Source organism: Asterias rubens, chromosome 16 (genome assembly GCF_902459465.1).
Source record: "Asterias rubens chromosome 16, eAstRub1.3, whole genome shotgun sequence".
Classification (NCBI taxonomy): domain Eukaryota; kingdom Metazoa; phylum Echinodermata; class Asteroidea; order Forcipulatida; family Asteriidae; genus Asterias; species Asterias rubens.
Window position 1 is genome coordinate 10077912 of NC_047077.1, and position 20982 is coordinate 10098893.

The 20982-nt window shown below is 38.2% G+C and overlaps 1 long non-coding RNA gene across 1 annotated transcript; it reads left to right on the top strand.

The window, feature by feature from the left end:
• Window positions 1-698: 698 nt before the first annotated feature.
• LOC117300899 lies at window positions 699-18797 on the top strand. The gene is made up of 3 exons (XR_004520237.1): window positions 699-803; window positions 3307-3499; window positions 17728-18797. It is a non-coding gene; the product is annotated as an uncharacterized LOC117300899 (long non-coding RNA).
• The last annotated feature ends 2185 nt before the right edge of the window (window positions 18798-20982 follow it).

The window sequence follows — 20982 nt, forward strand, 5'->3', positions numbered from 1 at the left end:
CACTCTGAGCCACTCAATATTGTATACTATTATATTATAAATATTATTTACATCAATTCAAACTTTGTTCATAGACTTAAAACAAATGTGAGAATAACTACAAACAATAATTGATAACAATGAATCTGTTGTGTGTCAAACTGTGTAAATTATTGTATTCATTCTGTATAAAGTATGGCAAATCTATTTTCTGTTTGTGTTTTGTTGAAGTGTATTAGAAAAGTGATACCTTTTTTATTGACCAAAAGGTAAATGTACAAGTTAACTTAAATAAAAACAAGGAAAATGTAGTTAAATTTCCGTTTCAATGTATTGTGTTGTTTGAAAGTCACTTTTTCAAGCAAACAAGAAAAATGCTTCAGGAGGGAAAACTTTGATTAGGAACAACATTAGGTAATACACCTTGATTGATTAATTATTGGCCCATGACCATTTAAACAAAATAATAGATATTAGTTTTCTTCATTTGTGACCACACAAATAATTGAATAGCTTTCATAAGAAAAGCAAAACATAAGAAGTTGAAACATAAACACTAATAAATCACATGTGTCAATTCGCTAGTTAATCAAACCAGCAGAAGTTTTGGCCAATCGGATCGCGTGTTAGAAGTGCCTCCGACATGAGTGTCCGTGCATGCAGCCCGCTTGAGGGCGGTCGTCCGTTAAACGTGTTCTAGACCACCAGCGGCAAAAAGAACGGCGGTCAAAATGCCCACGTGTCCCTCCGTTTTACATGAGTTTTGTTAACAATTTTGTTGTGGTGCTTCGTGCTATGACAGAGAAAACCTACGAAGAGCAAGGGTATGTAGTTTTCTGTGTTTTAAATTGCACTTTTGTACGTGTTTGTTGCAGAATTGAATTCGGGACATTGTTTTCTTGTGATTATTAGCCGTAGCGTATTGTTCATAATGTTGGCAGGTGTAAAATGTAGTACAAGTTTTACAACCGGAAACCATGTTGAACCATGAAGGAAGACCCTCCATGGTTCAACACAACGTGGGTGTGTGTCCCAGGGGTGGACTTCACAAAGGTAGTCCTATCTTAGGACTAGTCCTAGGCAATACTAAGAGATTGGAGCAGTCCTAAGTTAGGACCAGTAACTCATCCTAACTTAGGACTGGTCCTATCTCTTAGTATTGCCTAGGACTAGGTTAGGACATGGAGGAATAAATCTAATTTATTCCTCCATGGTTAGGACTACCTTTGTGAAATCCACCCCTGGGCTTTTTTGTTGCGGTCGACTGCACTGGACCTGGAATGACTTTGGTTGTAGGCCTATAACACATGGAATATTCTGACAGAAAGTGCCCAGTTGTCTTCGAGTGTAAAACCATTAATAATTAAATTGGGAAGTTGACTGATGGTCTCCTGCTGCTAGCTGCGGAGAATAATTTATTGCACAGGCCTAAATGAAACAGTCCCGTTTCGGCTTACAAAAACCCTGTTCGATCATAGTTGGGTTTTATCAGGTGTGAATCATTGCTGCTGAATGGTGCACAAATAAATGATAAAGCACACAAAATTCCCATTGAGCAACATGAAAACAAACCATTTTGCAAAAAAGAAAAGAAAAAGACGAGCGCCCTCAATGACTGTCAGCGCACCATCATAGCGAACCGGGACACTTTTTTTGATTGTGTAAAATCCTGAGTTTCAAGACACCCGACTAGGACCATTAAATGCTAGGACACAGTTCACGAATCACTCTATCGGAGTGGGACAAAGAGTGTGTGGTCTAAGGTATACTACACGACTGTGTGGGCACATCTGATTACCAAGGTACGTGTCAAGTTTGAAACCTTACCAAATAATTTGAGAATTTTGTTCGTCCTTAGAATAAAATCATTGTTTTTATCTTTCGTAACGTTTCTGAAGCAACTGGATGGCAAAAGCGATTTGGAAAGTTAAGCTTTCAAATGTTATCCAGTTAGGCCTAGGCTAAGTTTTGAAGTAGTTCGGGTGGGGGGGGGGGGGGGTGCAGGGTTGGATTTAAATTTTGGAGTTAGGCCCAAGTGTCAACTTTCAGGGAAAGGTCATTGCACTCGTATATAAACACATAGTGACTAATATTATTACACCCTATGCTTCGCTAAAGACTTGCAAATGCATTTTCGTCACCCACCCGTTTTGAAAACAATTCGAATCTTTTCAGTGAATAAATTCAGTGGGCCAACTTTGCAACTACCAATGTCCGTTCAATATTTTCCAGTGTGTGGCGGACAAAGAGTTTTTTGTTGAAAAAATTAATAGTATTTCCAGATTGGTTTTACCAGTCCACCCCTTCCATGGCATACAGAGGCTTACTCAAACAATTTTTGGTTTCATAAAATTAATAAAAAGATCAAATTTTGTAAATACTGATGGATGTTTAAGTTTCTCCATCCAAGTTTTAAAGTTGGATATACCATGGGCATACAACATAGGCCTACATACATGTAGTCGTTAGCATAACTACATGCGCCTTTTTTAGTGAAAAAGGCGCCTGTAGTTATGCTAACGACTGCATGTATGTAGGTTACAACCTTATGATAAGGTTACAAAGCGCCTACCTACAGAAAATGTCACAAACATTCAAACCCCCCAAAATAATTTGTAAGTCTTAATTAGATGTTCGTTGCTGTTGATGATTACTATTATATAGGATTTGAAACTTTGCATGGTGGAAATAAGACATAGGAGAGTTTGCGGTAACACCATGTAATGACTGTCTCTAAATGAGTTGGGGTGGTTCTGAAAAGTACCGTTGGTTTAACTCGATTACCATCATGTCATAGTATGACTTGTACAAGTCTAGCAGTAGCACTTACACACTTGAGGTGTCGCCATGAATGGCCATTGAATGTGATATTTGTCGGATCAATACCATTCTTTTTGTATTATTGCTGCTCCTACATAGAGTTGTCCATACTTTTACCGGCCGGTTTTATGACTACTATTGATTTGTCCCCATCGCCAGCAAACACTGTTAAATCATCCACAAAGGGTACTTCTATTAATAGCATATCCAATGTCGTGTCATTGTTTAAAACGCTTTAGGCCAAAACTGAAACATGTTTAGCGTCCTCCCTTTAACAAAAAGTAATAAAAAATTTTAAAAGGCCGCTTAACACATTATTAAAAAACAAACAGCTGGGCTATTATAAGAAATATTGTTTTGCCGAGATCGTTAAAATTAATATGCAACAAATAAATAAATAAATAAATTGTCATACAAATTTGTAAAGAAAAAAGAGGCGGCCTCTGAAAAGGAAGCGGACGAGAACAGTAATCATATTTTTATTTTTATTTGGCCTTCTACCTGTAGTTGTCTAGCGATCACATCGTGCCGTTGGGGAAAGGCCGCAGGGTAGTGACGTCGAGACTCTAGATCTACACTGTGTGACAGACAACTCTTTGTTAAACCCGCTTGACACCTTGGCGTTCACACCTATGGAATCTCCGGATGTAAGACACCAAATCTGCTGCTTTCAGATGAGAGATCTTAGAGTCTTGTTCAGGTATACACCCTTTCTCTCAGTTCATTGCTTAGATTTAGATGTAGACATAATTTTATTATGGTGTTGGTCTGCCTTCATGTGTGCGATTCGCTTGTACATGATTTACACTGTTACAGATCGAATATCGTGTTTCTCTCCTCACCTTGAAAATTCTCTTTGTTTTTTATTTAGTTCAAGATTATAATAATAATGGCAGAACTAAGCGATTATTGCAGCTCTTAAGGTTACACTGGTTTACACATTATAAATTCAGCAGATAATATTATTGATTTGTCTCGGTCATTTTGTGTGTTTTTGCTTGAGATCCATAGTGTTTTAGAGCATAATATTGTTAGTGAGCTGAGAACGGTTAATCTTTGAGTTGGTTTATTTGGATTGTGAGGACAGTGCATAATAATAATAGGCTTTGAGCTCATAGTTTACAATGTGTATGTTGATGAAAACAATGGATTGATTTGAACGTAATAAAACACAAGCATTGCAGTATAAAAAACCGTGGGCCCCGTGGGAAAAGACTGCCAACTGTGCACACAATATTCCCCCAAAGATTTGGGCAATACCAAATAAAATAGATTTCCTCTAATTAAGTTAATTAATTTAGATTGTGTTAGCTTTGCATAAACTTGAGCAGTTTTGGTCAGCAAATCTTTGCAATATATAGCCCCTCCTTCTTAATATTTCGGAGACTATTGAAGACTTCACTCTTTATAGTTGTTTAGCAACAAGTATGACTCATGCTTTTTGTGTTTAGAATAAAGGGGAGAGAAACCGAAAGTATGTTTTTTATCTTTTTACGAAAAAAATAAAATACAAGGAAGTATTTCTGGTATCTTCTTTTGATTAGTTGAGTTGTTAATTTGACAGATATGTTAGTTAAACGCAGTGGACACTATTGGTAATTACTCAAAAATAAAATCCTTACTTGGTGACGAGTACTGGGGGGGGGGGGTTGGTGGTAAACAACATTGTGAGAAACAGCTCCCTCTGAAGTGACATAGTTTCCGAGAAAAAGTAATTTTCCACGAATTTGATTTCGTGACCTCGAAATTTCGAAATCAAACATCTGAAAGCACACAACTACGTGTGACGAGGACGTTTTTTCTTTCATTATTATCTCGGAACTTCGAAGACCAATTGAGCTCAAATGTTCACAGGTTTGTTATGTTATGCATATGATGAGATACACCAAGTGAGAAGACAGGTCTTTAACAATTATTGGCTTGTAACATTCTAGTATGCAAAATGTTTAATTAATTGTTGTGCTTTTCCAGCTACTTTTCAAGACACTGCTCTAGAATTGCAAGGTCGTGGGTTCGAATCCCACCCGCGTAATATGCCTGTGATATATATTTTTGTTCACAGGACTCGGGAAAATTCTAAGTAAACAGTGCTAACACACATCGGTGTATGGGTAAAAACCAAAATTAATATTCTTTATCCCCCATGCAAATGTATCATCTATACCTTTTTGTGCTTTAGCAGCTCCATGAAGTTGGGCCCGTTTCTTGTTTTGTGTTTTCGTGTTCAACTGTTGTATGATTACAACATGAAACCCGCATGAATAATAATAATTGACCTAAGTTTGTACCCCTCCAATCATTTCAGGGCCCAATTTTATAAAGCCTGTAAATTTGCTTACTGTGAAATTTCTTCCTTGTTAAAAAACAGGATTACCAACCAAATTTGCACATGATTTTCAGGATAAGCAAATGAATACCAGTATCAAGAAATATGCAACAAATGGAAGTTCGGTTGGTAATCAAGGAAGAAGTTTCATGCTAAGCAAATTTGTGAACTTACAGGCTTCATGAAATTGGGTCTAACCAGTTGCTTCCCTCTTACAGTCCATAACCCTACGGATTGGATTTCTCATAGAGAGAGAATTAATACGCCCATATTATTCGTTGATGCAGTCCCGCTAATGTATACCTTCGAAATTGAGACCGCTTTTAGAAGTACGCCCCCACTCAATCAAACCGGTTCCAGTTTTAGAAATTCAAACAGAAAGTAATACATGTTAGCAAACATAAATTGTTGCTGTGCAAATTTTCAAGAATAGATCTAATCAAAGTAAATTTATCTATTTAAGGAAAACAAATCGTTATCGTGGATAAACTTCACTAGCCTTTAAAGGCACTGGCCAAAATTGGTAATACGCAAAATAGTTGTTAGCATAAAAACTAACTTTAACAAGCAATGGAGAGCTGTTGATAGTATAAAACATTGCTCTCTCTGAAGTAACGTAGTTTTCGAGAAAGAAGTAATTTTCCACTAAAACAATGAATTTGATTTCGAGACCTCAGATCTTGATTTTGAGGTCCCGAAATCAATCATTTGAAAGCACACAACTCCATTTTGTCCATTATAATCTCGCAACTTCGACGACCAATTTGAGTTCAAATTTTATTATTTTATGCATAACTGATGCGAAAAGACTGGTCTTTGACAATTACCAAAAGGTGTCTAATGTCTTTAAATACAGTGGACACTATTAGAAATTGTCTAAGACCAGTCTTCTCACTTGGTGTATCTCAACATAATGTTATGCATACAGTTACAAACCTGTGAAAATTTGAGCTCATTATTGGTCGACGAAGTTGCAAGATAATAAAGAAAGAAAAAACACCTTGGTCACACAAAGGTGTGTGCTTTCAGATGCTTGATTTCGTGACCTCAAAATTCTACACTTGAGGTCTCGAAATCAAATTCCTTGAAAATTACTTCTTTCTCGAAAAATACGTCACTTCAGAGGGAGCCGTTTCTCACAATATACCATCAACCTCTCCCCATTACTCGTGGCAAAGTGAGGTTTTATGCGAATAATTATTTTGAGTAATTACCAATAGTGTCCACTGCCTTTAAGCACACGTATTTTGCATGATTATTCTTGAAAGCGCCGGTATCCACACAATTAAGCAGCGCTCGTGGCCCCGATTTGCAATGACAGTGATTTAAATTAGCATCAACCTTACATGTAAACACAACACTTCAGTATTTGCAGTATAGGATCTTAAAACTATTCTTGTTTATATGCTGATTTCAAAGTGATTTTGAAAGTTTCACAGTTTCAGCTATTCTGCTTTAAATGTAAAGTGTAGGCCTATGTTTGGTAATCACTCTTAACATGAATGGAAGTAAAAACCTTTGATTAGGAACCTTTATGTGGTTATGTAAATATGCTTCAGCAAAAGTCTTTTGTTATTATTTGAGTGGGAAATTGCCTCTTTCACAAAAACTATTATTTCTCTCTTCATGTGGAGTTTTATACCATCAACATCTCACAAAATGCGTCCTAACGTCTATGAACACGGAACTTAACTCGTCCTAAGTCCTAACATTAATCTTAAACAGCTACCTGAGCGGAATGTTTTCAACAGAAATTGTATTTTTACTTGTTTATAATGCACTTGTTTACCATTTTAATGTAATTTTGATATGTGTACACTTCTGAACTTTTCGTAATTATCGACTAAAAAATCAGGCCCCTACCTAAAGGTTTTTTGAAAAACTAAAAACACTTCTGCCGTTGAGAGCGGGCGTCAACGGACAATGCCGCTGACGTCATTTGTGGGAGTTTGCTTTGTTATACATCCACGCTGCAACAAAGCGGCTTTATCTACTTATGACGTTTTGAGAGTGATTACGTAACGGGGCTTTTCGCAAATCTCGCAGAAAAGCTCTGGACAAGAGCATACAAAAAGATTGTTTTTTTTACACAATTGAAACCTATTCATAATCATATGACTCGATTTCCTTATTCATCGAAAACATTTTAAGTGAAATTCAGCAAAGTTCACGACTTGACATTTTCGTTCAAGCAGGTCTTTAAGTTAGGGAGAGTTTGGAGAAATCGACGGCTGTGCCTTAACATGCGCCCATCTCTATGTAATGCTGGACGAGATTCAGAGACAGTGGACATGCTTTATATAGCCGCTCACAACCACGAGCGAACCCCACCAGAAAACCATCAGAGACCACTGAGTAATCAAACCCAATCGATGTGTCCACACTCGGGTGATGTGATGGCACTCAATGTATATTTGTTCAGACTTGCTCCGTGGGACTAGAAATTACCCGAAGAGCGGTTAAGGATACCAGACAATGTGAATAATAAGACCTGAGCCAAGTTGGGGACGGACAGTGGGTGGGTCTTGATTTTTCGTTGTGTTGTGAGGTTGGACATGCAATTTTACTCAAAGTTTCATATGATGGTTGTATACGTGAGTGTGTTAGGATTTTGTATGTCTGTGTTTCTGAATTAACGGTGGAGATGGTCCAAATTTCATGGACATGCTTTTTAGCAGAAAACATTGCAGAACAATATTTCTTGCTGAGCAAAAAATGAGCGGCATATTACTAGTAAAGATGTGGCAAACAAAAAATGTTTTGTTGTGTTTACCTACCTTTTGTGCTAAACCGATTTACACTTGCGCATGAGGGGGGATCCCTTAAGTGTTGTTTAAATAAAGACACAAAGGAATCCGGTCTTGAAAGAAAATAATAACTGGTCCAGTACACGATTGGGCTATAAAACACCTACAGTCTGGTGGATTGCCCAAAGTAGTTATACATGGCATAATGTACTTGGTGTTACTGCAAAACTATTTTATGCTACCATGCAAAGTTTCAAATCCCATACTTATGTATAGTACGTGGTGTTACTGCAAACCCGACAATAGAATGCATTTCTAGCATTCAAATCTTACAATAGGCCTACAAAAAGATATAGCAAGTTATGTACAAAGTTTCTGTCAGCGAGCCATCACTGGGATACAATATTGTAAAAAATCGAAGTGTCTTTAATTTCACAAAGCACTAATGACATTCATCTTATAAGATGAGTGGCAAGTAAATATCACGAGTGGTGTTTAATTGCATTGTGACAACATTTGCTGAGCAATTAAGATTGAGTCACAGTAAAGCTAAGTTGGTATACAGTATCTGAACTAAAGCGGCTGCATCTACCGCTACGACTGTTGCTACGTGTGTTGCTAAAGGATGACCCATACTTCAACATGATAGACGCGGCAATCCAGACGGAGGCGTTTTCTAACCGTATAGTTCAACTCGGGCATAGATCTTTGTGAAATCGGCCCAGGGGTGGATTTCATAAAGAGTTAAGACTGATCTTATATTGAGTTGACGAGTTACCCGTTCAACCTATGACTAAAGCTTTTTTAAAGTTTTGAATAACCCCTAAAGAGTCATCGGACTTGTCCTATATACGTTAGAACTATCCTTGTGAAATCTAGGATGGGTTTTGCGGTGCTATTCACTTTTACACAGTGCTAATGTTTCTTACGAAAAACGAAATGGTTCCAAATTGGGGTACCCCCAATCAGGATGAACAATTTTACTCGTGAGAATGGACATCAGGTTTTCTGATTTGCTTTGAAAGCAGCAGTGGGCATTAGAGCCATGGCGTCGTTGATTCGTGAAAGATATTGTCAAAGACCAGTCTTCTCCCTTGGTGTATCTCAACATAAGAACAAAATAACAGACCTGTGAAAATTTAAACTCAATTGGTCGCCGAAGTTGCGAGATATTAAATGAAAGAAAAAAACCCTTGTCACACGAAGTTGTGTGCTTTCAGATGCTTGATTTCGAGACTTCACAATCTTATTCTGAGGTCTTGAAATCAAATTCGTGGAAAATTACTTCTTTCTCTAAAACTATACGTTACTTCAGATTGAGTGAGCCGTTTCTCACAATGTTTTATGCTATCAATAGCTCCCCATTACTCGTTACCAAGTAAGGTTTGATGCTAATAATCAAATTAGCTTGAGTATTACCAACAGTGTAAACTGCCTTTAAACAGCAGCACGGCATCGAGCCATGGTATCAGAGTTGATTCTTTTTAATAATGCCATCGTTATCATACACATTTGTTTTGTTTTACAGCCGCATAATTTCCTGTAGTGGACTGCTATCTGAGTTGGTTTAGACATAATCACGATATATAACCTGCAGGAATTTGTGCTGTTTGTTGCTTCTATGATAATTCTTTAAGTATCTTTTTGAGGCCTGATATACATTCTTTTGCTGGTACGCCTTTTTGTGCTTGTTTTAGTAACTTTCAGTTCATACTCTCACATTACACTTTCCCAAAACAAGTAGTCATCATAATGCGTAGTGGTGACAATATGAAATCTTTGAAGCAAGTTTCGGTTGAGTAACTCACTAAGGTTTTCTTGTTCTGTTCTAGGAATTGTTTTTTTTTGTGTGTGTGTTGGGCTTTGTTGGACACACTCTGTAAAGATTATTGGTTTCACATTGTCCTCGTTTGTATTTTGTTTTGGGATTTCCCTTGTTTTCATTGAGAAAGGTTCTTAGGTTGGAAAGCAAACAGAGGTGAATTTACGCAGATAGTGTTAATGGTAACGACGCTTTTGTGTGCCAAGAGTTTAATGACCTACATATTCTGAAATTGATGTACCACATTTTGATCTGCAATACGATGTCTTATATTCTTCGGCACCTTTTTGTTTTGCACCTATTTTTATAAACATAGAATACATAGTTATTTGAATATGAATAATTATTGCCGAGTGATTCTGTGGAAAACATATTAACCCTGACCCTTGACCTTGATGTCAAGGTGCAGAGATAGTTCCAGACATATTAATTACTTCCAAGTGGCTGGCGTCAGGAAAAGGCTCCTCACCATAAAACATTTCTTCGAAATTGTTTTCGCCCAACCCTTAACTACAATATCGACACAAAGCAAAAGCCTCCACACAACTATGCTCTTTATATTCTCGTAAACTTGACTCTTGTTCCTCGTGACATTTTGTTGTGAGAGATTGTGCTTAGTGAAACCTGAGAAACTGTAATGAATTTGCTCTTTTAAATACCAATGTATGACACCGTCAACTCTTTCACCATTAAAGGTTTTTGATATCGTTTCGGAGGTCGAGTCTTTGGCCAGGACTATAATCCATATACTCACTGTGAATGAAGATGTATGTTAAATAATTTACCAATAGAAGTTTCAGCTTCATTGGTCGTCAAAAAAAGAAGACGAAAAAAAAAGGGAAATCACACGGGCCAATGTTTTCAGGAGAGTCCTGTAAATCCGTTGTACTATGCCAATCGTTGTCATCTCACTGAGACAACAATTATTCATTTCGCACCGTTCTGTAAGTTTATTGTAAATTTGTGGATGCTTGTGGCTTGTGTTTTTGTGTCGTACACGAAGTACCCAACCCCTTTAAAGTGTTGAAATTACTCCCTGGCATCCATTGTATGACACGGTGAACGCTTTAATCTTAAAACCGTTGAAATTGTATTCCGGGCTATCGTATAATTCGGGAGAAACGACGACCATTAATATATCTTCTTGATGCGGCCATCTGGGAATCGGATAAATTCGCTCAATTGTTTTCATTACAAAGAGTTTCCGATTGCCTGTACTCATCAGCTTCCTGATGAATGACCTTCTTCAATGCAGCACGAGATCATGAAAATTACAATCATTTCCTTTCGTCTTAATAATGAAACGCACTGGGCTTCAACAAATTCACAATAAAAGAAGGAGAACAAACATGAAGGGCATATTACCCTTCTTCACATCGTATACAGGCATGATACTTTGAAAAAACAAATGAAGCGAGTGCCCCCATGCCTTGGATCCAGTAGAAATTCTCAATCTCCCCATTGGGTGCCCTCTTTCGAGGAGAAAATGCCTTTGTGCCCTTGCCCTTTCCAAAACGAAGGCACACATACCTGAACTATTCTTTACATCGTATATACATCAACCCTGCGCCCATAATGGAACAACCCAGCCGCCACATCCATGGTAAAGGCACTAGGAACCAAGTGACTCCTATAATTTGACAAATATTTCTCCTTAATGCATGCTATAAATAGCTGTGTGTGGTACCTGTACCTCTTCATACATTTAGAACCTGTCATCAATTCTGCTATTGCCCCGCAGCGATGTGTGGAGGATGATTCTGGTGAGCGAATTGCCCGGCCTACATCGTCTACTCCTCCGCGGCGAGGATGAGTCACTGTAGTAGATCCCTCTTGCTCCCTCTGTACTACATGCTTGAACAAAATACCCACGCTATTTTAAGTGTCACCAACCTGTGCGTGTCACATCTATGGGGGTTTGCGTGCAAATTGGAAAGCGACTGTAACATCTTAATGGACGTGTGGTCGAAGAGCACGTGTGAGGTATCATCGCTTTGTGGGCTTCCTCCCCGCTGCATCCTCTCTGGATCATCATCTGACGCCCGGATACTTTATAAGATGATGGAGAATGCTTGAGACGTTTTGATCAGACAATCTTGAAGACGTTTCTTGAAGTGGGATGTGTTACTGAGTACTGGTTTGTTAGTCATTTGTTGCTAAGGACAGAATTGGAGCTGTCAAGGTAATTGTAACAAAGAAATTACATGTTTATGTTGTATTTATTTATTTTTGTAATTAGGAATTTAGTTGAGCGATTTAATCTGTTAAACTCGGGCCTTCTTGGAGTATTTTGTGTGGTCATGTTGTAAAAATATCATAGTGTATACAGTTAGAGATCTCATCATTCATGTATCATTAGAAAGCCTACATACATAGGTGGTGAACAATCCCCCATCAGCGGCCGTTGTTAATTTATGTGCTTTGTTGTTGAAACTCCAAGGGTTTTGAAGATTAAATTGTATCGTAAAGACATTTGTCAGAAGTTATTATGTGCCTTGGCCAATTCTAATAACATTTTTTTTTCCAGAAAATAACTAACTAAAGGGTAGGAAAAGCTCCATTAGTAATTACCAATATTGTCCACTGTCTTTAAGGTTCCTTTGATGTTTACCATGGTTTGTTGTCAGCCTAGTGTTTATTTAGACGGCGATGTTAAACCTCGCGTGGGGGTATATTTGTCTTACAGCTGTCCTCCCACGCATTCACAGCGAGCTGCTTCACTATACTTCTTCTGCAGTGATTCCTGTTAAAATGTTTGGTAATCTAAGATGGCATCTGTTCTTAAAACCCTACTTAAACTGTGTGGGTAGTTGAAGAATCATAACCTTTTTTCGAGTTCCACTGACTTCGCTTTTCATCAATACCTTGGTGGCTTGCGCAGCTTCGTAGAACCACTATCCCGAGCGACTTGAAGGGGAGACCACTCGCGCGAGCGACCACTCGGTGCGTGGTCTCCCCTTCCAGTCGCTTGGGAAGCTTTACATGGCCAAATGCCTTGACAAAAGGCTACTCTTGCAGACGGGGCTCATGCCGTAGTTTCGAAAAGAGAAATTATAAATAGAGCTCTCCCACGATCTCCCATGCCATCTTATGTTTGGCTTCAGGCAACTCAATACTGTCAGAACGAAGCTGGAAAGGAAAGTGATAATGGAACAGGAAACCTTATACAACGATAACAAACTGGTTGTAAGGCAGGGTATACTTTTGGTAATTACCTAACAAATAAATGACCGTAAACATTTTCTCGGTTAATCTTAAAGGGCAGTGGAAAGTTGGTGATTATAAAACATTGTTAGAGAAACAGTCCCAACATAATTTCCACCCACATAATTTGAATCAAGGAAAGGCTTCATGTCTTAAACCACTCTATGAAACATGGCTGGGTTTTTTGTCAGTAATTTCTGGCAACTTGGAGTGACTAATTGAGCCAAAATATGCACAGGTTGTTACGCTCTTCTTTGGAAACACCAAGTAAGGGGTATTACCTTGACAACATATATAGATAACATAAAAAAAATTTAAAAAATAACAAATAACAAAAATTAGAAATTCGATTTCCACTACCAAATTGGTAAAGAACAAACCTCACAATTAGGCCCCCTATCACAAATACGTAGGCATAACAAAGACAGACATTAAATACAAACAATACTACAAGATATAGAGCCTACACAGGCAAGTACAATGGACAACAAACACTACACTAAAAACTACAATACACAAACAAAAGAAACAATAGTACATCATCAGATAAAACGAAAACATTATTGGAAAAGTACAGGTGCACAGGTACAAAATATTACCAAATATATATACCGTTGTTCTGAATGCGTTGAAAGAAAACACATATTTAAAGGCAGTGGACGCTATTGGTTATACTAAAAATATTAGCATAAAACCTTACTTGGTAACCAGTAATGGGGAGCTGTTGGTAGTGTAAAACATTGTGAGAAACGGCTCCTTCTGGAGTAACGCAGTTTTCGAGAAAGAAGTAATTTTCCACGAATTTGATTTTGAGACCTCAGAATTACATGAGGTCTCAAAATCAACTTGCATCTGAAAGCACACAACTTTGTGTGACAAGGTTGTTTTTTCTTGCATCCATCCTATGTACCGCCAGTGCGATTATAAAACGGATTTGTTTAATACGAGACATTGGAAATGTGTGACTCACGACATATCGCATATATAATTGTGTGCAGAAGGGATTCGGACACCTACGTCATGCACACACATTCTATGCTAAGATGCAAAAGTTATTGGTTTCAGGTGAACATGCAATAGGAGGATTTGGTCTAAAGACTTATTTTGTTAACCAACAGTTTTAATTCGAATGTCTTTGGGTTTGCTTTAGTACTTGAGTTAAATTCATTAAACCATTTACACAAATTGAATAACCGAAAGCAAAACTTGTCTTAAACATGTGAGATAATCACATTAATTTACACTATATTACTTCCAAGGTCATCAATGACCCGAAAGGAGTGGGTTACGTGGGGCCTGACCTTTTCTGATTCAAAACGACCCGGAATCAGTATCACAAACTACCAGGGAGTCACACAACTAAAACGTGGCCCAGAATAATAAAACGTGACCCAGCCTGACCCAGCCATGGGTCGGACCACAAGTGAACATGAAACCGGTGTGGCGGTTTCAGTCTTCCGCCGTGTTCAGTGTTCCGGGTGACGTAGTCGGACATATCAGCACGTTGTTCGAACGGTTTTAGCTTTCCGACGTGTTCAGTTTTCCGGGTGACCTGTCAGATACCGCCGCGAGTACCCTGGCGAGTACTGTAGATCTCTCAGCAGTGACCCCAAATTGTTTTTATTACGATTCTTTTCTGTGTAGTCACATAATCTCTTGCCCCATCTTTACATGTATTCATGGGAACAACTTTAGGCAGGTCACACTCTGCTTGCATAAAAAACAACTCATACGATCCACGCATTTGCCGCTAGTTGCACTCGACTCGTGGACGCCGCCATGACAGCTACCGGAGGGTAACGGATGACTCAATACGGCACTAAAAATTGACTACTTGCGCTTGCTGTGCGCAGGCATCGCATGACGTAATGCTACCGTATTTGGTCATTCGGAAAACTGAACACAGCGGAAAGTTGAAACCGCCACACCGGGTCAAGCTATGACGTAGACCTTTTTTAAAGTTTAATTTGTTGCGTTACTGTCAACATTCATGTGTATTGTAGGGCACACGTGCATATACGTGCTTTGTTTAATCATTCACAGCATGTTAGAACAGCTTTACAATCAGTCATATTGTAAACCATCCAAATGTTAAGTGTTTGATATTTTTGTTGAGTGGTTCCCTTAGTATTACTAACTTGATCAGCTCAACATTATCGACTTGTCTGCATTATTCCTAACAGATGTATAAGCCCCCTTTCCAGGTTGATGCACTGTGCATATCCATAATAATTTATCCCGTTGTCAGAGACCTGCGTCTTAGATTATCATTATAAGAAGGTTATAGGATGGAGGTTGCTCAAGACAGGTCTGTAAAAGAAGAAAACTAAATCCATTCCCGGGGTCAGAGCACCGTGCCGATGTGACATTGACGCTATCACACACTTGCTTTCTATTTTTAACGCAACCGAATAGCCCTGGCAGCTCTTATTTTGTCGAGAGACGGCAATCCGGGGTCGAGGCATTTCTCTCTCGCCGTCTCAATTTAGACACATTCGATGGAGGATGCGGGACTAATTAAAGGGGACATTCCATAAACAGATGTCCATGCGTTTAGGAATTATTTATTAAGGAAAAAAAATCGTTTGACAGTTATATATGAATTATCTTGTTAACTGTCAGGTCGATTTTTATAGTTTTCGTGTCTAGTTTTTGAAGTTTTCCCCTGCATACTTAGAGGCACTGGGCACTATTGGTTGTTACCCGAAATAATTGTAAGCAAACACTTACTTGGTAAACGAGCAATGTAGAGCTGTTGATAATATAAAACATTGTTAGAAATGGCTCCCTCTGAAGTAACTAGGCCTATGGATTTTGAGAAAGAGGTAATTTCTCAATAAAATAATACAATACTTTGCTGAAGCTATGCATCTGATCTGAAAGCACATGAAGTAATACAACAAGTGTGTTTTTTCTTTCTTTATTCTCTTGCAAATTCGATGACCAATTGAGCCCACATTTTCACAGATTTGCTAGTTTATGCTTATGTTGGGATACACCAACCAAGTGAGAAGACTGGTCTTTGACAATGCCAAAGGTATCAAGTGTCTTTAATTTAGTCACAGCCAGAGGATGCGGGACTAATTAAAGGGGGAATTCCACAGACAGTTGTCCATGGATAAATGAATTATTTATCGAGGAACAATATAATTTGACAGCTGTCATTTTGTTATAAAGTATCTTGTAAACTGTCAGGTCGATTCGAATATATAGTTTCTAAAGTTTGTCTTTGCGTACTCAAAAAGTGCTTGACCTTTTAAATAACAGATTTGGTGTACAGATACTCGTGCTTGTTATATACTGACAAAATAGTTGCGTACAGTGTCATTGCTTTGTGTGTGAGCAAACGTGTGAAACAGCAATTCTTCAATATCAGAAGTAAATGGTTCTATACGAACTTCATATTATAAGCTTTCAGACCAACACTAATTAACAAAGATTTTGTTTTACTTCACAATCCTGATATAAGACACTGGACACTATTGGTAATATTGTCAAAACAAGTCTTCTCACTTGGTGTATCTCAACATACGCATAAAATAACAAACCTGTCAAAACTTGAGCTTAATTGGTCATCGAAGTTGCGAGATTACAATGAAAGAAAAAAAACACTGGTCACACTAAGTTGTGTGCTTTCAAATGATTGATTTCGAGACCTCAAATTCTAAATCTGATGTTTTTAAATCAAATTCGTGGAAAATTACTTCTCTCTCGGTGTGCTTTCAGATGATTGATTTCGATACCTCACATTCTAAATCTGAGGTTTTTAAATCAAACTCGTTTTATGATGATTATTATTCGAGTAATTACCAATAGTGTACAATGACTTTAAGCAGTGTTCATGCATGACTGTTGTCGGTGTTCTAAATTCTTCCGCTGAAACTCATGATCTGACGTATGTTCTTAATATAGAGATTGTTCATGGACAGCCCGAGTTCATGTTAACCGAGTTCATGTTTACTGGGATGCCATAAATGAAAACGAACAGACACACAGCTGTTTGTAGTAACATTTTGTATTTGTCACAACATCTGTTAACGATTGAATATTATTTTGCTAGCATTCGGCCGTCCATGGCAGCTAGTGCGAGAGGTACCTTTATCATGGTGCGGCCATCTTGAATTTACTTGTCATATTAAAATCAATGTAACCAAACCGAGGCTGAGCTGGCATAGTATGGTTCCTTCGTTGTACAATGACTTTCAGCATCCATTAGTGTTATTGGATACAGGGAAGATGACCAAGATGGCAGCAGCACACAGGTCAGGCGTGGTGCCGTCAACATCGTAGTGGTCAGCTTTCAATGTTCTCACAAAAACCAACAACGTGTATGTAGGGTTAGGGTTAGGGTTAGGGTTAGAGTTGGGGTTAGTGTTAGAGTTAGGGTTAGGGTTAGGGTTAGGGTTAGGGTTAGGGTTAGGGTTAGGGTTAGGGTTAGGGTTAGACATTGTGCACCCTCCTTTATCCTGAAAAATGTAACCCCAATTTTTTTTTTGTGATGGCAATCGCGGAGATTGTTCCTTTTCGTTGGGAGTCGAATCCCACCCGAGTATGCTTGTGATTTTGTTTTCACAGCGGTCGGAAAAAATAATGGTTAAACAGTGATAATACACATTGCTGGGTATGGGTAAAACAAAAATCAATATTTTTCCTTTTGTTATTATAAGTCCTCGCTGTTAATATCACTATATATACACTGTTAGCGTTCAATGATTATTTGGACGGTGTTCTAAAAATGTGCTGATGTGTACGTATACCGTTATCATATAAAAGCTCAATTCCCCTTTAAAGTTTATATAAACTCAATTGCTCTCAATTTGTTTGTACAGGTAAGGCCCAAGACTCTGCAGCTATATATACAACTACACGAGAGCGATTATTTAGAAACCGCTTCATTGGAAGAATATATGCGAAACGGACCCAAAACGACCGTCAATAACTGCTGCTGTAATTACTGCCGTGAGAAATTGTATTGATCTCATTCGAGCCATCTGAAATCTCTATAACCCTGACAAGCAAATCGGCAGCGAAGGGCTTCGGGCGCAGTGACAGGAACGCAGGAGGAGGAAGGAACATTGTGAATTCACAACTGAATGCTGAACCAGCCGATTTGTCTTTATTTCACTCCGGAGTTTAATTAAGTGTGCGCCGTGGTTTATCGTGCGCTAACCCCTACGACCGGATGACATTCATTTGTGGTTCGGAGAGAGACGACAAAAGTCGCAGTGAATACCATTTAGAGGCTTGTGTCGAGCAGTGATGGGTTATAGACAAACCACTTGGCATGCCTTGATTATGCTGGGGATGTAATTGATGATAACAAATGCTGGTACTACGTTGACGTGAATAATGGAAGGAGAGAATGGCATCATTCCAATAGTGGAGTTTAAGGGAACTGTTTGATGCATGCAGTATCATTTAACATCTGATGAAACGTGGGTGCTCGCATTAGTTGGATTCGCAACCACCAAGTAATTCTATTGATGATGTCATCCTTCTAGGGTGGGAACATTATGAGAACATCATGTCACTGATCACAAATGACGTCATAGTTTAAGCAACCATTCCATTCAGATCCTCCTTGTCGAGCGGTCATACTTTTTTTTGAAATTTTGTCGAGAACTTCACGGCTAATTAACGGTCCTTGGACCTCGTTTTATGCACGGAGTGTTTTTGTGAAGTGGCCGTCGCAATCATCTTCATCTACGCTATTATTGATATCAGTGTCATCTGCCCTATCTCTGGAACTTACCCGAGGGGCAAGGACAAGCATCTGCTAAGTGCTTCAAATATTTCTCAGGACTGAGGTAAGAAAACTCTTTGTTTATTTCTGTTTTAAAATATTATTATATTGTTAGCATTTATTTTTTTCAAGAGGGGTCCGAATGTCGAGTTAAGTTTTGATGATGTAGAGCGTAGTTATTCGAGAGATACAGTTCTTATGACAATATAAAGACAAAAGAGTCAGTAATGGCACGTTAAACTTCCATTGCGAACTTTTGTCAACATTCGGCTTTCAACTTTCAAATATAATTTGTGTACATAAATAGACAAGACTTTTTCTCTGAATCAAAACGTGAATTTCTTATGAACATTTCGAGGCGAATGAACGTATGTAGCTTGGGACGGGAACATCCGATGTCTACCACACTTTCTCCACCCAGCATGGCGTGGGGACGATGTTTGTTTTGTAATGTACGAGGTTGTGGTCGGCAATAAGCTTATATAGCAGTTGGAATTCTCATAGTCGAACAGCGATATCAATTAGTTCCACGACATATGAAATACCCTTTTACCACCCCCCCCCCATTTTAAATAGACTGACCAGACCAAAACCATCGACGCTATGCAGTCAATGGCGAACCAAAGGCTGTCGTATCTGACGATGAGCACGCCCCCCCCCCCCCAAAAAAAAAAAAAAAAAAAAAAAAAAGAAAAAAAAAAAAAGGGGGAAAAACGAAAAAAAAAAGAAAAACAAAACAAAAAAACCCCCGCCCAATTCGAGTTGAAACTCAATAACTCTGGGCAACAAGAATTCAACATGATTTCCGTCACAACGGTTTCCCTCCCCTATGTTGCTTTAGTTGTCTGAACTATCTATGTAGATGAGAAAATAGACACACTATAATGGTGTTTAATGATAACTAAAGTTTTAATGGTTATTGATTTTTTGAATAATTACCCAAGGTCTTGTAATATTGAAGCCATCAAATACCAACTCTAGTAAAGTAGTACCAATGCTGGTGATGGTAAATGATGTAAATACATTGTTACTTTTACAATGTTGCCCTTTTCAAAACAAACACAAAAACCCCAACCAAGCAGACAAGAAGAAGAAGACAAAAAAAAACGGTAACTAATGTTATTTACACAAATCATTAAAAATTAGGTAGACCTATTCAAACTTAATTACTGCAACTATGTAGGCCGGTTCTGCTTGCCATTAATAGCACATTATTACTGTGTTTATTCAATCGAAACATTATTGATTTATTTGATAATGGTCTGCTTTGATGTCCTTGGTCCTTACTGTTGACACAAGTTGTTATCGACAGACTGCTCTGTTATTAACTCATGTAATGATACTTTTGTGGCTGGCCACAGATGGTCAATTATTATTCCATGTAAATGGTCTTATTTTTCCTTTATTTTAAAATTTGTCGTGAATGCGGATACGACATAGTGAAAAACAAAACAATAATGATTATGCACAAATAACATTTGTACAACGACATCATTTTTTTTTAGAATATATAACCTGTAATAGTCGCCACAGATGTACACACAGATCCCGCGGTGTGAAGACGGTTATAATCATCATGATGGAAAACATCCCTTGAAAATAGTTTTACCAACATTGTTTTTTGGAAATGAGTAAAACAGCTAATTTTGATATGGCGAGTCCGAAAGTTTGGAAGTTCGAAAACAGTTAAAACTGTGAGGCCTCCAACCCCAACAAGTTGAATTCACCTATTTACACTTGATTTATACATTGAATGGTTGGCCAGCTCTTGCTGTTGACTTTTACGAATTTGAGCCTTAAAGCAATCGCACAACATCGGTAGACAGTATTGTCAAAAGGCCCACACTTCGTGTATCACAACTTCTATATAAACAAACCGTGAAAATTTAGGCTCAATCGGTCATCGAAATCGGGAGAAAATAACGAGAAAATCCACCCTTGTTTCCGCACGCTTCGGCGTGCCGTGACATGTGTTTAAAATAAATCCGTTATTCTCGATATCGAGAATTGATAATTGTTTCAGTATTTTCTCAAAAAGTACAGTATTTAATGAAATATTTCAAGGAAAGTTTTTCACCATTACCCTATTTAGACCCTGTAAGTTATTTGTGAGTCTGTGAACTTTTAAATGTTGTTCGGTTCAGAAAGCTGCAAATGGCTTTAAGGCCTGTAGTGGTATGATCTCATTTAGACCAGTGAGTGCTGGATGAACTGGTGACATTGCGTTACTCAGTTTGACTATTGAATGCTGATTTAACAGAGCAGTAATTTAAAAAACGAAATCGGTTTATAAAAAGTATTAATTTGAGTAATTAATTCGTCGAGAAATCCTTTGATATTC